Raw genomic sequence first — 15,188 nt, 5'->3', positions numbered from 1 at the left:
GCCATTAAAGTGCCCGGGGTTCAGCCCAGCCATCACCACCGGGACCGGCTCAGCAGCCATGGGACGGCCGTGCCCTGGGTTTATGGTTGCCTCCAGCCCATCACGCCCCGTGTCGCAGGGCCCTGGCACGGCTTCGTGGTGAATCACCGAGGCCGTGTCCTCAGCAGTGCTCTCAGCTGGCAGCGAGGTCCCAGGGACAGCTGCAGGGGGAAAAGCAAGGGATTTGCTGGGAGAAAAGCGAGAAATTTGCTTTGGGAAAGGAAAGAGAGCTGCAATGCTCTGCACCCCCGTGGATCAGAGCTCCCTGGGTCAGGGTAAACTCAGTGTAAGGCTGAGCAGTGCCTCTCTGCCACAAATGGCCCTTTGCTCGTCACCTTCCCGCTGCCACCTCCGCACGGGCGCGTTGTGCAGAATGAGATCTTCCCCTGAATGAAGTTTAGTCACCGTGGGATGTTTCCAATTGGAAATCAGGACAGATCCAGGCTGAAAGCAAGCCAGCTTTCCACTTCCCAGAAATCCCATTTGCAAGCGAGCCTGTTGCCAGTTCCCCCTTCTCCCCCAGCATCCAGTAAATAAATCCAGCTCCAAGTGAGGCAGGGAGATGCAGTGCTCCGGGCTCTGTCTGCAGCTCAGCCCTGAATCCATCCTCATCTTGCAGAGGCTGCAGTGCTGCTCCCAGCCCTGGGCATGGGGTGACACCCTGATGGGACCTCGGTGCCTACAGCCGTGCCTGGGGAGGGACGCAGGTGGGGCAGGAGCTGCTGAGCTGGTGCTGGAGCCTGTGTGCATCCCTTTGCCACTGCACCTGCCTGCAGCATCCCCCACAGGAGGCTCTCAGCAGCAGGGGCTGGGGAATTGCATCAGGTTTCCTCTTTGTCCCAGTGGAGATGAGCAAAGCTGGTTATTGCCCTCTATAAAGAACTGGTTTGCTCCAGGAAGGCGGCACTGGGAAGAGCCAGAGGCTGGTGCTGAGTTTCTGGAGGGCAGAGACAGGCAGGTCCACGTGGGTGCTTGCCTTCAGCAGGCGCTGGGGCAGCCCAGCAGCTCTGGATGGGTTCGTGTCAGAGCTGGATTTCCTGCTGCTCCATGGGCAGGTACAGAAGATCATAATCATCCATCCAGTGCCAAGTCTCGGCTCGTGTTCAGCTGTCCACTCAGAACTGTAGGATCATGCATGAAGATTCAGCCACGTTTGGCTGAAATTTCTGGGCCAGGATGTCAGGAAGTCCCTAGGAATCGAGGAGTTGCACCTGGAGGTGCGATCACCCATCTTAACTCCTCAAGAAACCACTGAATGGAAGGAAGCAAGCCATGCCTTGGACTCACGGGCCTATTCTCCCTCCCCGTGTGCTATTCCTGCTCAGCAGGACAGGGCAGGCTCAATGCAGGGACAGCAGAGGTGACATCCAGCTTTGCACATCCATCTGGAACCACAGACACACCGTGCACGTGGGTGCTCCCTGCCTTATCTTGGAGGTGTAGGAGATAAGAGGAGAGACGTGGGGACGGCTCGGTCACCGGCTCCAACACACAAGGTGCCACCACTGCCCTGGCAACAGGTCTGCTGCCACACACAACTGAATGCCGACCACAGACACGGAAAAACAGTACTGGTCCCAGAGCAAAGCATCCATGCACACCCCAGGGAGGGGATGCAGGAGTCAGGGGCAGCCCTGCCAGCCTGTGGAAACTGCAGGAGGGATGGGGCTGGTGCCAGGAGCATGCAGCCCCGTGCTGTTTCCAGCTACACAGGCAGCTTGAAGCAGCTCACTGCATTATTTCCCAGCCAGCAGGGTTGGGGCTCTCCGTGGGTTCAGAGTCAGACTATGGCACAGAGCATGGGCACAGCCTGCAGGACCCCAACCTGCATCCTTCTGCAAGCCCAGCACTCTGCGGTGCCCCTGCCCTGCTCCCAGCCCTATCAGTGCTCCCACAGGCTCCTCTGAGCTCCCTGCAAGGTGTTTAACCCCTGGCAGGGTGCACGCAGGCACTGTGCTGCACTCATGGGCACAGAGCCTTGACTGCCTGCTGCATTGGCCAGCAAAATGGGGACAGGCATTCCTTCAAATCCTCACCCTATCCATGCCCACCGGGGCCAGCTCCAAAACTCTCAGCGCTGCACGAGCAGCTCTGCAGCCAACATCCAGCAAAGCCCAGCTTGCTGCTGCCCCTCCACTATCCCAAACCCTTTCCTCCAGGTGCCCACCCTCCACTCCCAGCTCCACACACCCCCCAGACCCAGGCACAACCTGCTCACCCTGCAGCGAAGTGGGGGGGGGGTGGGAGCAGCCGCTGCCGAGAGCTGCCACGTCCGAGCGAGCGCTGCCGGGGGCTGATAAGCAAGGTCTGAAATCTGAGACTGCAGGTTGGCTCCGTGCTATATAAACAGGCACTCACACTCACACACACACACACCCCCAGCTCGCACGCCACTCCCGCCCGCTCGTGGCCACGCCAGCACTCAGCCGGGCACAGCCGTGCCGTGGAGACCCCCACCACCAGTGCCAGCCTTAAGCACACTGGTTTGGGCTCCAAGCACAGCCTGGAGCTGGGGTATGGTGTGTTGCAGGTGGGCTTTCCTTCCCCCAGCTCTGTATTTCTTGGTAAAGGGGTTGTGACCCCGCGGTGGGCACTGGTTGAGTACCACGGGGGTGCAAAGAGCAGCAGTGTGGGAAAAGCAAACGGTGCACGTTTGAACCTCACGCTGTCGGATGGAGGGGTTGAGCAGCACCCAGGGTCAGCCAAGCAGGTGCCCGTGGTCACGAGCACATTTGCATCCCTCACCCAGCAGCGATGGGTGCATGATAGGGTCACGACCACCACGGTGCCAAAAGGTTCACTCCTGGGCTCCGTGCCTATTGCCATTCCCACAGCAGAGCCCCTCTGCTCTCCATCTCCCAACAACCAGAGCGTGCCAGTGCCACCGTGGGGCATCTCTGTACCAGTGCCACCGTGGCTGTGCTTCCTGCAGTGGGAGGAAACATTTGAGAAGACAAAAACCCTGCCTTGTTTTTCCCAGTTCTCCAGGCTCACCTGAAGCCCAGAACCGGGGCAGCCACATACCATCGGCGGGGCCGGGCTGCACGCTCGGCTGCTTGCTTCATCCTGCAGCTGCCTGCGGGGAGAGCAGGAGCAGTACCCCCTGCTCAGGGAACACAGGGCTGGGGCACTGCCCTCGGGGAATGGGAGCTCCACGACTGCTGATCCTTGGCATAGAGAGGCTCTCTGTGGCTACATGCATGCGGACCCTTCACTCCGTGGCATCCCAGAGCTGGGACAGCATGGAGCACAGGCACAGCTCAGGGTTTTCCTGCACTCCTCGAGCTCCCAGGGCTGGATCCACCTGAAGATCCTCTGTCCCAGGTGTGACAGCTCCCCGCCCCGCTTGCACAAGCATCCGTGGGAGCTGCTGCGGCACAAACAATCACAGCCTGTTGACGAAGCCCAGCACCTGCCTCCTCCTCCTCTCCCATCGCTCCACCTGTCTGCAGGGAGACGTGCCGAGCCCTGCTCCGTGCACAGCTCCCAGCACCCTCTGCCGTCCCTCCCAGGGACGTCCCTCCCCCACCCCCAGTTGCCCCCATGGAAGTGCTGGCAGCGTACAGAGCCCCGTGACCCGTCCATCCCTGTGGGTCTGACCCCAGGATCTTGTGATGCTCCTTCGGAAGAGCAAATTTGCCTTTGCAGCAACGGGATTGTGCTGGGTGCAATCCTCCCTCGAGCAGGGATTTCCTCCCCACAGCCACCACCCTGCAGGACTTTGGGCTGTCTGAAAGGCTTTTTTACTTCTTATTTTCTTTTGCTTACAGAGAAGAAGCGATGGGGTCGAACCTGACACACCATTCCCATGACCCTAATCCTCCCTGGAGGTGGGAGCGCAGCTGGAGGGGCTGCTCCATGCTCCAGCCTTGGGGGGACTGCTCCCCAGTACTCAACCATGGGGGGGAGGGGGCGTGCAGCCCCCCGTGTCTGTGCATCCCCACTGCCCACCCAGTGCCAGCACACGGAGCATCAGTCTCCCCGCCAGCCCCAGCCTGAACCCAAGGTCCTCCTTATCTCTAGCACCAGCATGTCTGCTGATAAGCCCGGCACATGAGGGATAAGATAAGGTTCCAAGCAGCCTCTTCACTATCAGCAGCCCTTCCTCCAGTCCTCAGCATGGGGCAGCTGCTGTCCCACTTCACCGTCCCCCCCAAGGCTGAGGGGGTCTCTCCAAGATCTCAGCATTCACACCCCAAATACTGCCTCAGTGCTGGGGCTCATCCCAACCCCTTCCAGGCCCATGATCTCAAAAAAGTGGGGCTGAGCCCCACTCTTCATGGCACACATTGTCCTACAGGGCCCCCATTGACCCCTCACCATGGGCACCCCTTGCCCACCCCCATGGGAGACTCTCTCTGTCCCCTGCAGCGTGATGCCACCTCTCACGCTGATGAGCTTTAAAAGATTCATTACGTTCACACTCCGACAGCTGCTCCTTGTTTCCAAATTAGAGAACCTATTTGATTCTGGGATGAGGAGGAGAAAGAACCAAGTAACAAAAGGCACGTGAACCAAGCACCGAAACGGTTTGCATCAGGAGATGTGGAGCAGATCCCCACAGTGGGGAATGGTGGTGGTGTGGGGGGGGGAAGGGATGAGGCATGCATTGGGTTTGCAATGAAAGCAGGAATTGCTAATCATTGCTGCTCAGCCGAGCTGAAAGGAGAGATGCTGCTGAGGAAAACAAACCCAAAGGGTGAGAGCAGGGCACGCAGACTTCTGCTGACCCCACCTCGGCTGCTTCTCCTCCTTGCTGCTAAAATCCCATCCGGGGTCCCCAGGTGTGAGCATCCCTCATGGGGTGACATGGGGCAGCCCCGCTGCATGCCTCTATCTCCAGCAGAGCCAGCCTGGCTTTGAAAGTAGGAGGATTTGGGGAGAAATAACACCAAGACAACCCCCCTCCATGCCTGCTTCCGAGCATCATGCCAGGCTATAAATACCAGCGCCGGATGTGGGAGCTCCACTATCCCTGGCACTGAGCAGCATCCGGATTTAGGAAGGGACTGAAGGGAACAGCCCTGCAGCATGGGAGGAAAGAGGGCACAGTGTTGGCCAGAGCCAGCCCGACCCTTGGGGAGCATGCACGCTGTCCCCTTGGCCACAGTGTTCCTGTGGGATGGATCCTGAGCTGGTGTCTGTCAGCACTAAGGGGGCTTAGGGGTGGGGTGGGATGGGATGCCCCGAGCAGGAATGGAGCAGCTGTGCCAGCAGGGGCAAGAGAGGGCGAGTCAGAGGAAATCCCCACAAGGCCTCGGAGGCAGCAGAGACAGTGCCAGGAGGGAGTGAAAAGCAGTACAGGTCAGTGCCAGGGCCGTGTGCCAGCACTGTGCTGGCACTGTGGGAACACACAGGCAGACCCCAGCCCCCTCCAGTGCCCCCAGGGCTACTAGGTGGGAGAGGAGGATGTGTGCAGAGGATTGCCCTCCTTCAGCACATCCCAGCCTGGGTATCCCCATCCTGGCACGGGGGTGAGGGGCACCCACCTGCAAGGACCCTGCGGAGGAGGCGGGGGCTCAGGGCACGGCCCAGTGGGGGGAAGCCCTAATTGCAGCCCCACCGCAGGATTGCTACCTCATTACAGAGCAATTATAGAATAATTATCCTATGGTAACACCCAAACCCTGATCAGGAAATGGGACTGCTGGTTACCTGAATCCTGCAAGCGTGTGCATGCACACACACACACACACCAGGAAACCTCAGGGCAGGGTACAGCAGAGAGAGGGCTCCCGGTTCCCCACTGGGGGGATGTGCCTCAGTTTCCCTACTTGGCACCAGCACAGCACACAGCAGCTGTCCCCTCTCTCTCTGCATCCTCAGAGATCTCAGCTTTTGCACAGGAGCTTTGTTTGGAGCACATCCCCACCTCAGCAGGATGCTGAAACCTCATGAGCACCCCCAGCAGCCCCAAGAGCCTCATCCCATGGATTTAAACCAGGGACAGACACAGGGAGGTCTGCGCTGCCCTCGGCCACCCCAAACCCTCCATCAGTGGGGACGGCCCCTGAGAGCAGGTGAACTTTACCCGCATAAATCACATTCCTGCTGGCTCCTCGCTGGCACGGCCCTTATCTCCAGAGGGCTCACACAGATCTGTCTGCGACCCATAGGAGATCATGGCCGTATCTCGTGCCCGAGGACACTGGGAGATGGGGCAGCGTGCGGGGCTGGTGGTCCCGTGAAGGAGTCGGACTCTCTGGCTCCAACCCTGGTTGCCCACCCCAATGGAAGCATCAGCACCCGCTCCTCCAGCAACGATGGCAGCAGGGACAAGGTCACCCCAAGAGCAGCTCGCAGCCGGCAGGGAAGACGAGAGGGACAAGGCACGAAGCAGCAGTGCTGATGGCTGAGCAAAGAGCCCCGCATCTCCCGACACGCAGCGAGAGATGAGGAAAGGGCTCTGCTCTCCCCTCCGGGAACTCATCACCGAGATCGCAGCTGAGAGTTGGAGCCCAGGGGCTGCGGAGTTCGCACGTAGCTCTCGAATCCCTCATCTCCTTGACAGGCTGGAGAGCAGCCTGGGGCTGCTCCGGGGCTGCAGGCGGCCCCCACCAAAGGTCACTGCGTTTGCACATTCACCAAACACGCTTGGAAAAGAAAAGGAGGAGGAAAAGAAATCCCACGCTCGGAACGGGGGACGCGTCGCAAAAGAGCAGCGCAGCACTGAGGGTCGGAGCTCTGCCCCACAGCCCAATGCTCTGCAATTAAAACAATTAACCACAAGTGAAACTCGCAGATTTCCATCCCCCTGATTCTCTTCCCGGGCCCTGAGGGTTCTATTCGCGTTTTCAAATTCTCCATAAGAATAAAGGCTTGAAAATTAGTTTCGGCGCAACGAGCGGATGGCTCTGGGGAACCACCGTGCCCTGCTCAGCAGCACGGGCAGAGCTGAGCCCTGCCAGCACCCAGGGGGGACGGGGGGGGCTGCTGTCTTTGCGTTGCCCCCTTCCCTCTGTGTCCAGGGGATGTCCGCCCCGACCCTGTGGAATGAATGCTTCCAAAGGTCCTCGATGAGGACGGGTGCTGCTTCGCTGCCCAACCCCATCCTGCACTCACGGGGTGCTCAAACCCAAACCTCCACGTCACCCATGGGTTTGAAGGATGGGAATCTCTCATCCTTTGGGCCCTCCTCCTGCGGGCACAGAGAGGAGAGGGGATCACGGTGTGCACAGAGAGGACAGGATGAGCCTGAGGACCCTCGCCCACACCACCTGTGCCAGGTGAACCCTTTGCACCAGCTCATTCAAAACCACAATTAGCCTTCCCCTTCCCGATCACAGCACGGCACAACAGCTCAGCACCCACCACACAGAGCCCAGCCCCCTCCCCTCCCCGCCCCCCAGGAGCCCTCTGTGTGCCCAGCTCTGAGCACGGGTGCAAATTGCAGCTCGGTGGGGACGTTCAGCCCTTGGGATGCTGAGTCCCAGCATGACTGCGTGCGAGGCACAGTGCCACAGCTGCACACACCCCGTCCTCACCCGGCGCCGAGCACCGTCCCCCGGGGGCACAGCACCCAGGAAGGTGCTGAGCATGGCACCCACTGCATTGCCCAAGCAGTGCCCCAGGAACGGGGAGCACAGGGCTGGGTGAGAACCAGCCGAGCTGGATGGGGAGCCCAGTGCTCCCAGTGCTGCCAGACTGGTCCTGGCTGTTCTGCCAGCCTGGATGGAGATGTATCCGAGCGTGGTGTGTTCCTCCCCGCTCAACCGCGGTGTGGGACCCTCAAGGCTGAGCACGGCAGCACCCCCTTCACCTATTCTAGATACAGTGTGGGGTTGACCCTTACCTGGGGTGTGAGGCTCCAGGCCCCGGCGGTGCGGAGCTGTCGGAGCTGCTGCTGCTTACGTAAGGAAAGCGAGGAGGAGAGAGCTGCTGTGAGTCCCCGGCAACTGCAGGCAGCAGGAGAGGAACAGCAGCCTCTGCTGCTCGGCGGGAGATGGGTGCCAGAGCTGTGCAGGGTGTGAGGATGCTGGGGTGCAGGGGATGCTCTACACCACCCAGCCCCGATCCCGTGTCCCTTGCCACCAGGAGATGGGGACAGTGGGAGGAGGGGGACAGAGGGGACGGCTCGAGCCCTGCTCTGAGAACAAAGGGCTGAGCTGTGGAGGCTCCGGCGGCCGTTTGATTAATAGCACAGGAGCTCAGGGCACAGCTGCTCTGCTGCAGTGAGGGGAACCCTTCACAGAGAGGCATCGCACGGCTGTTTTGGGGGGCCGGAGCTATGGGGGGTGTGAAGGAAACCCCAAGTTGCCCCGCTCTGCTGGGATGGGGCGCCCAGAGCTCAGTGTGTGTGTGGGGGGGGGGGGGGGAAGACGAGCGGGTGGGACCCCGAGTGGGGAATCCTAACACGGAGTGGGGTTGGCAGAATCACCATAGGATCACAGAACATCCCGAGCTGGAAGGGACCCATAAGGATCACCCGGACAGGGAGCGAGGAGTTTGCCTGTCGACGGGACGCCCGGCACACACAAAAGCCGTCTCATTATCCCCTAATTAGTGCTTTGCCAGCTCCTGCAATTAACACCCATGCGAGAGGCTGCTGTTTGAGTAAACAGAGGGTTATGAGCATCCCGGAGTCGCTGGGGGGCTCCGGCAGGACGCAGCCCACCCAGCCCCAGAGCAGAGCAGTGTCACCCTCAGGGTGATGGCACCGTCCCTGCCGGTGAGGGAGAGGTTTCCCCCGGGTCTCGGGGCTCTGGGGGGTGAGGGAAGAGCACGGCTCTGCTGCCGCATCACAGCACGGTCCTTATGCAAAGGATGTCTCCTTCTGAAACATCAAAGGGAAGCCACCAGCCAGGGCCGACACGGCCTTTCTCCAGCTGACCCAGAAACGTGGATCAAGCGCTGTCTCATCCCTTAATTGAGAAGTTGGTGACTTTGAATCTTTATTAAAGAGCTTTGGTAAATTCACAGATTAAGGCCACCGCCGGCCGCTGCCATCGCCCAACCCTGACTCACCCAGCAGCTGCTCTCACTGCTTTGCACGGAGTGAAAGCTGAACCAAAAGCAAAACTGCACCGAAAATCCAGGGAGAAAAAAACCCCAAACCATCAACAACAACAACAAAAAAGCCAACAACAACCTTCCTGCACAACCTGAGCCCCAGCACAGCCAACCCCACACCGGCACATTGCAACGTCCAGCTGCACCCATCACACAGATCTGGGTTTGGGGAGGGGTTGGGGCACTGAATACCCCCATGTACTGCTGGGATGGGGCAGCACTGCAGGGATGGGAGTCCCCCTGCAGCCACAGAGCTGGCAGATCCTGGGGGAAAACAAGGCTGAGGAGGAGACAGCACATTCCTCGCTGCGCTCTTTCTGCCTGCTGCGGATTATCGTGTTTCAAGCTATGGAAAACAGAAGGGGGGATGCTGCTACAAATGCCTGAGAGAGAGAGAGAGAAGAGAGGGAGGAAGGCAGGCGGAGGAGCCGTGCTTTCCCCTCCAGCGAGCAGCGACAGGCAGGCTAAATCCCAGCCCAGCTGATTCCTGTGGGCACAGATGGAGAAGGGAAAAACCCCGAGCCCCTACCTGGCTGCAAAGGGTTAAGCCGAGCTCGGCAGCCTGGCAGGGGATTAAGCCCTGCTCTGCCCATCTGGGTGATGTTTGCAGCATTCAGGCAGTGCCAGGCCTGGCTGCAGAGCACGGGGGCAGCCGGCAGCGTGCACGGGTGCACATGGACACACGCAGACACACGAGCATTGCAGACGGGGTGATGCCGACGCATCCTCCTGCAGCAGGGAGCAACCAGGGGGGTGCAGCAGCTTCCTCCTGCAGTGCCAGGCATGCAGCTCGCTCTTCCACCCTCGCCTGCCCGTCCCTCCTCTCCCTCAGCCCTGTGAGCCATGCTGCTGCTGCTCCCGCCGGTTTCTATGGGAACTCAGCAGGAAAACACGGTTCCCAGCGAGGTCTGGCTGCCCAAAGCCGTGCAGAGCTGCTTGCATGCTCCGCCAGAACCTTGCACCGGTTCTTCCCCGGCAGAGGAGAGGAATCAAGAAGGATTGGTGTGGATCAGAGCAGGCTGGGAGCAATCCCTCCTGGAGAGCAGAGTGCTCAGGTTCTGCCTGGCAATGCAGAGAGGGATGCACGGTGAGATGGGATGGGATGTACAGCAGGATGCAGCGGGAGAAAGCGACGGGTGCTGCTAATTCTCAGCTGCAGAGCAGCATGCACTGCCTACCAACAGCCTCATCTGCCTGAGAGGAACAGCATCCCCAGCAAATGCCACCTTGGTCCCCTCGGTGCAGGGCCCCCAGCAGAGCTGCCCGCTCCCCTGTACACCCCAGGGGCGGCCACGTGCCCCCTCCCCACTGCCACGGGGCTGTCAGTCTGAGCTCTTCTGCACGGGTTTATAGGCTCGTGGTTAATTTAGCACGCACCATCATATGACGGAGCAGAGCGTGTGCCTTCAGATATAGCAGCAGCGTCACAAAGCTGCAATTGACTGCTCAGAGAGCGTCTCCAGCTCTGCCAGACACCTCAGTGCTCCGGCGGGGGGGTGAGAAAATGCAGCACCTCACTGCTGACACGCACCCCCGGGGTGGGGGGGCTCAGTGCTGCTAACAAGTGGGCAGTGAGATGGAGCCCGGGGAAGTGCCAGACAACATCCTGGGCTGCATTGCTCGTAGCCCATCCTGGCACAGCCGTGGAAGCACACAGATCTGGGGGGAACCCTACAACCTGAGCCCCCCCATTCCAACCATGAAATATAGAGATAAAACTTCTTCTCCCCCCACATAAAGCACAGATCTCTCCTACAGCCACGGCACTGGGGCCAAGCTGGGGGGGGGGGGGTTGGGGACACAAGAGATCACTCAGCACACAAACACACCGCGGGGACAGCTTGGGGGAGGGGGGGCACGTCTCACCGACGTCACTGCAGGAAGGGGATCCCCAGGGACAGCCAGAAGGTGCCACCCTGCAGCACCATGGGGCACGCTTAGGGTACCCCATGGGTCCTGAGTCCCCCCTTGGCTGGAACACAGGTACCCCAAGAAAAGACCCCCCATCCCCTGCAGCCCCCATAGCACTGATCCCGATGAGGGGATGCTCCGCCGCTTCACGTCCGCCCCCCCCCACCCCCCCCGCAAATCCGGTGGGGAAGAGGAGAAAAGGGGGCAGCCCTGAGGGGCACTCACCGTGCGGGGCGGGCAGCGGTCGGCCCCCCCCCCGATGCTCAGGGGCTCAGCATCCTCCCGGGGCAGCCCCAGCCCGAGCCGGAGCCGCAGCCCGAGCCCGAGCTGGAGCGGGAGCTGGGCATGCTCGGGGGCCGCGAGCGGCACGTGATGCCGGGCTGGCACCGAGCGGCGGGGGGGGGGGGGGATACAGAGCCACCACCCCCTCCCCGCCGCACTGTGCTCCCCCCTTCCCCCTCCAATGGCTCCGGCACTGTTCCGAGGAGCCCGGAGCTCCCCACGTTGCTGCGGGAAGGGGGGGACCCCGCTGTGTGCCCCCAGTATCTCTGCATTCGTGGGGAGTGGAAAGCATCGTGCAGCAAGGTGGGGGGGTGCATCCCAGCTGCTGGGGGGTGACCGTGCCCCACCTGCCGGGACCACGAGCCCTAACCCTGCATGCCAGCAGTGGAAGATAGCCAGGACAGTTCACCCCCCCCCCCCCCCCCCCCCCCGGCATCACAGCAATTCCTGAGCTGCAGAGCAACAAACTCCAGCCCTACAGCCATGGCACCGTGCCCCAATCTATGGCACTGCCCTACTTCTGTCAGCCACAGCCACCAGGCACTGCAGTCAGGACCCTGCCTGCACCCAGCCCGGACCCCCCAGGGACCCCCCACTCCCCCCCCACCATGTGGGCTGGTGTGGGGAGGGATGGGGCTCTCCAGGAGGGAAAACACTATGGCTGCCCTTGATCCTATAATCACTCCCTTAGCTGCTAGGTATTAGGGGCTGCAGGGGGGTGGCTTTCACTTTAGGCTTTGCATTCTGCATCTCCCCCTCCGTCCCCTGCAGCCCACGGGTGAGATCCTCCTTCCCCTCCCTGCACTGCTCAGGGACCCCTCTCCCAGTTGCTGCCCCCAAGCACCCCCCCAACCCTCCTGTCACCCACAGGAGCCCTGAGAGGTGTGAAACAGCCCATGAATGTGAGCAGTGGGGGCTCTTAGGGCACCCCCCCCCCCCCAGCAGGAAGGGCACAGCAGCTCCACCCAGACTGGGGGAGTCAATTGTTCCCTACCCCCCTACCAAAGGACAAAAGCCACACGGCGCTGTCACGTCGGTCCCAATCACGTCTCAGCCCCAAGGCACACACACAGCGAGGCCTTTCCTTCTCCTGACACCAACCAGGCAGCAAAACGGAGGCAGGAACGGGGTGGAAAAGAGCCCTTTGTAGCTGCACTCAGCGGGGCAGGGGCTGGATGCTGCCACTTCACCCCCCCCCCCTCTCCCCCCCAAGGCTGGTGCAGGAGGGATGGCATCCAGCAATGCTCCTGCACAAGAAACCCCGTCCCTACAGCCAGGCTGATGTGCAGGGCATGCATGGCTGTGCCAGCCCCAGTGCCACCTCGTGGGGGGAGCATCCCCCTGCCCGCAGCCACAGCCCTCTCCCTGTTCTGCTGCGGTGCAGGGGGAAATGGGAGCACGACGGTAGCGGTGGGGAGGGCGATCTCTGGTGCAGAAGCAGCGTTGCAGACACTCAAACCTGAAAGGGAGGTTCAGCCGCGCTGCTCTCACCCATCCAGCCCCGCTCCCGGAGGCGTTACGTTGCTCCACACGGAGCTGGGCTGACTCAAGGACACTGACTCTGCTCCGTGGATCAGCCCGATCATCGCGGTGAGTCGCTGCAGCCCTTAGCTCGCCTCGGGATCTTTGCTCCCTCAGGCTTTAGCGTGGGCTGAGCACACGGCAAAGCCTCTGTGTGAGGCTGATAAGGCTCAGAGATCCCATCCGAGATGCCCTCACCTCACCTGGAGCTCTGCATGAGGCTCTGGGAGGTGAGACAGCCCCAGTGTGCACAGACAGCACAGTCACCCCTATCCCAATGGAGCTATGATCCCATTGTGCTTGCCCCCAGTGAGAGCACCAGCCCTGAACTGAGCTCCCCATGCAAAGTGGCTCCAGGGACCCCTCCCCAGGGGCAGCAGCAGGGTCAGGCGTGGGCAGGGGGGCTGCCCACGCACCGTGGGGACCCCTGGGGCCATTTGCATCCGGAATGGGAAGTTGGTGCAGGAGCTGCCTGCAGTGCGGGGCGGGCACGGAGCAGGTCCTGCTGCCTCTGCTGGGTGCCCTCGGTGGCTTTTGTGGTGAGGGGAGCACAAAGGGAGCTGCTCGCAGCACGCAGGGAGGAAACCTTCATGTGCAGGAATGCAGGAGAGCAGGCACTGCCCATGTCCTTGCCAGGGTCAGGAAAGCAAGGGCTTGCACCGGACAGAGCTCTGCTGTCCTTCGGCTGCTGGTACCCACAGCACTGTCACAACTGCATCTTCAGCAGCATAGGTTGAGCCACAAGAACCCCCTGCCCACCTTCTATGTCACGCTTCGGCACACAACAGGGAGCCCAGCCCCAAACTTCAGCAAGTAATGTGCTCTGAAGCCTCCCAGGCCACACATCCTGGCATTGAACCGCATGAGAAGGCAGCAGCATCCCAAAGGATGGGGCCAAACCCCATAAAAGCGCCCTGGGAAAAGGCAGGCACAGGGTGCAGCATCTGCTGAGGCTGCAAACAGCACCAGAGCAGAGGGCAGAGCTGCTCCCCCCAACCCTCATCACTTACTTGATGAAGTAGAAGCCCCCGTGCAGCGTGGTGTCCACCTCCCAGCCTCGGGGCAGCCCTGGAAGCAATGCAGCAGAAGTTGGGGTCATCCTTCCTCATTCCTGCCCTCATCACTGCTTTGGGCATTGCACCAGAGGGGCAAACTTGGTCCCCTCCTCATCACCCCAGCAACAAACCCACCCCACAGATCACTTGTGCATTCCCTGAAGGATGCAGCAACGCTTCACACATCATTCAAAGCCCCCCAAGCCCTGGAGCTGCAAAGCAGCTTCTCAGCATCTCCAATGCATTTCTGGAGCATTTCATCACACGTCTCCAGCTGTCCCAAAGGAGCACACATGGGGAGCAGGGCCCACTCCTTACCAGCACAGGAGAAGTGCCCGCTCTGGATGGAGTAACCTGTGCCAGGATGCACCCAGCTTGTGGATTTGGTCTCGTCGCTGTGAAAGGCAAGGAGCAGACAGTGAGCACTGCGGGCATCCCCACACTCTCTTTGGTGATAGGGATAACTTTTGCAGCCAAAGGAAAGGAACGGAGCAGATTTTCGGGTAAGAGAAGAGCAGCATCCATCAGGAAGCACCTGGGACAAAGCCCCGGGAAGGGAGACATGGGGAGCGAGGAGCGTGGACCACATGCAATAGGAAAGCAGCAGGGAGGGTTGCTTTCTCTTGCTCTCACCCCAGACTGAGCCTCCACCCCCTGTAGCCCCCGAGCCATGCACCAACCCAGCAGCCAGACTCCCCCAGGACCCCATGCCCCATCCCCAGCCCCATGGTGAGACCCTACTTGATGAAGAAGATGCGTCCGTCCCCGCAGACCCCGTAGGTCCACCTGCCCGGCAGGTCCAGCCAGTCGATGTCATCGGCCATGGGGCCAGCACCGAGCAGCCCCGAATTTCTGCTCCTCACACAGCTTGGGAAGTGCAGAACTCCTGCCCCCACCCCGAGCAAACACTTGCTTGGCTCAGACCTTCCACCCGGGCTGTGTTTGCTGCTGCGAATAACCAAGGAGGGAGGGAAAAAAAAAAAGAAAAAGGAAAAACCAAACCCATCAACTTAACCCTCCCAGAGCCAGGCTGCAGGGTTCAGAGGGCACGGCTCCGAGTGACTCTGTGGGGCTAAGCCCATCGCTGCTTCCTCCACTGCCTACTCAGTGTAATTACCGTCAATTAACTCTGGGCTGAGTAATGATGTTCCTTCCCTCTCCTGTTCATTTGAAACAATGTCAAATTCTTCTCCCCGTCTGATCTCGCAGCCAAGCAGAGGCAGTATGTAGGGCACCCTGATGACTATCTGCTGCAGTCCCGGAGCTGCCCGATGGGGATTTTCTCTCTGCTCGCTCTTAGCCATCAATTAAACGTCTTTCAAGGGGAAAGGTGGGGTCTGGGAGGCAGCCGGGCTGGGTGGCTGAGAGGGA

General features: G+C 60.7%; 1 protein-coding gene across 1 annotated transcript in view; it reads right to left on the bottom strand.

Annotated features, from left to right (window-relative positions):
- The window catches only part of PLEKHA6 (pleckstrin homology domain containing A6), a 40,070-nt gene extending 25,878 nt beyond the window's left edge, over nt 1-14,192 (bottom strand). The window contains exons 1-2 of the mRNA XM_065740462.1: nt 14,136-14,192; nt 13,773-13,830 (exon numbers count right to left, since the gene is read on the bottom strand). The gene's annotated coding sequence lies outside the window, so the exon portion shown is untranslated. The remainder of the gene's footprint in view (nt 1-13,772; nt 13,831-14,135) is intronic.
- Between the last annotated feature and the right edge of the window lie 996 nt (nt 14,193-15,188).

The sequence above is a fragment of the Cyrtonyx montezumae genome, unplaced genomic scaffold, assembly GCF_038088225.1.
Source record: "Cyrtonyx montezumae isolate F1298 unplaced genomic scaffold, pur_monq_1.0 scaffold_26, whole genome shotgun sequence".
Classification (NCBI taxonomy): Eukaryota; Metazoa; Chordata; class Aves; order Galliformes; family Odontophoridae; genus Cyrtonyx; species Cyrtonyx montezumae.
This window is presented reverse-complemented; position numbering and strand designations above follow the sequence as displayed.